Raw genomic sequence first — 2,146 nt, 5'->3', positions numbered from 1 at the left:
GTTTTCAATGGCAAATGCACAAAAAAAAACCGGGGGGGGGAAAAAATAAAAAATAAAAAAAAAAAAAAAATCTTTTTTTTTTTTTTTTCCCTCCCCAACATCTTCATCTGCTCAGGACTGCAGCTGTCTGATGGTGCAGTCTGGTCCGTGCACAGCTTCACGTGCACAGTGTCGACTGGTGCAGGACTTGGTCCGTGACAGGAAAAAAAAAAAAAAAAGGGAACAAGCAACCGGTGTGTTTCCATGGCAACGTCAGGATCATTGAAAAGGTGAAGCAGAAACAGGGGCGGGGCCATTTAGTGACAACTTCCTGCTCGTCATGCAGTACACACACACACACACACACACACACACACTTGAATCCACTCAGTGGGAGGCGTGTGAGAACGTGCCGGAAACCACCCTCAAAAATGTCACGTGAATGAAGGGTGGAACGATATCGTGAAATGAAATACGGTCGAGAGGCGTCAGTGAAGAGATTGTCACATTAAATGCTCTACACACACACACACACACACACACACACACACGTCCCACTGCATCATGGGAAATGACCTCTAGTCAAAGTGGTTGGTGGCTCGTCCCCCCCGACCCCCCAGGACTAAAAGTCACAGAAGGCATACAGAATATGAGACAAGTGACACGCACACACACACACACATGCACGCGCCACAGACACGGTAAGGACACTTGAAGGATGATTGTATTGTTTGGACTGAACTTCCTCAGTTCTGCTGGTCAGAGACAGGAACTATTTGTAGTTTATGACAAAAAATAAGGAAAAGTCAAAACGGTTGCAGCAGTTGTAAAAAAAAGGCCACTGAAAGTGTGTATATGTGTATATGTGTGTGTGTGTGTGTGTGTGTTTGTACCAACCCTTTCATTAGCCACAATACAAAAAAAGGGAATTTTAATTAAATAAAAGGAAATCGACTTGTATCCGGGGTAATAATAGAATTACCGTATTATCTAGACTATACATAAATCGGTCACATCTGTCACAAAAATGTGCGGTTACTTTTTTTTTTTTTTTTTTTGCAAAAGTCCTCATCAGCATCAGTTCGAGTTGGTACCGTTGTTGCATTTTATGTCTTTTCGAATGTTGTTGGGACCTGAGGAAAACCTCATGATTTGTTTTGTTATTCAAATTTACAGTCTTGAGGAAAACCTCATGATTTGTTTTGTTTTGTTTTGTTTTTTTAAAGATGCAGCAGCAACGTTCACTTGTCACGAATGTAGACGCTTCCCTCTTGTGGCCATAGATGGTATGGAGTTTAATTTCATTTATATAAGACGCTTCAGAATATGAACGGCAGGAACAGCCAAAATACTAAATGTGACAAATAGTCTGGATAATACTGTAATCACCCGTGGTAACAGCTTACCAAAAAAAAAATATATACTTAAATGTTGAGAAAATAAAACTACGTTTGTCTTGATTAGACATTTCAGCTTATTGTCAACTAAAACTTTAAATGAAATGTTCAAGACATTATTGAAGTCATTCTAGTCTTTGTTGAAAGTGTTGATGATGATGATAATTATCTTTTAATTTTCTGAAAATTAGACTGTAGCCAGTTTAGTGTCTTAGAAACAAAAACAAAAAATAAATAGTTGTAACATAATTAATAATTAAAGAAAAATCTAAGACTAGGACAAGTGGTGGCTTTTTGCACATTACTGCATCTATATGTTTGTATGTATATTATATATGAGTGTGTGTGTGTGTATGTATATGTGAGAGAGAGAGAGAGAGAGAGAGTCAACGTCAACAGCACAGGTGAGAACTACAGCCATAGAGTCTTACACCACCATGCATTGACATCATCACACTGACGACTGAGGTTTAGCCTCATACGACGGTTTCTTACTCAACGTTGCAGTCATGCCATGATAAAGATGCACCTGCAGGTGTGTATAAATATATATATATATATATATATATATATATATACAGTACAGCATCACAGTTTACAGTCCGGCTCTCTCTCTGCAGGTCAGTCGACCCAGAGAAGTCCTGGCACAGACTGGTTACTAGGCTGGTCGTAAAGCAAACATAAATATCACTAACAATAATAATAATAATAATAACAATAACAATAACGAGCCTCGACCTCAGTGGGCGGAGCCGCTCCGCCGCCGGAGG

The sequence above is a fragment of the Cynoglossus semilaevis genome, chromosome 10, assembly GCF_000523025.1.
Source record: "Cynoglossus semilaevis isolate Cse_v1.0 chromosome 10, Cse_v1.0, whole genome shotgun sequence".
Lineage (NCBI taxonomy): Eukaryota > Metazoa > Chordata > Actinopteri > Pleuronectiformes > Cynoglossidae > Cynoglossus > Cynoglossus semilaevis.
This window is presented reverse-complemented; position numbering follows the sequence as displayed.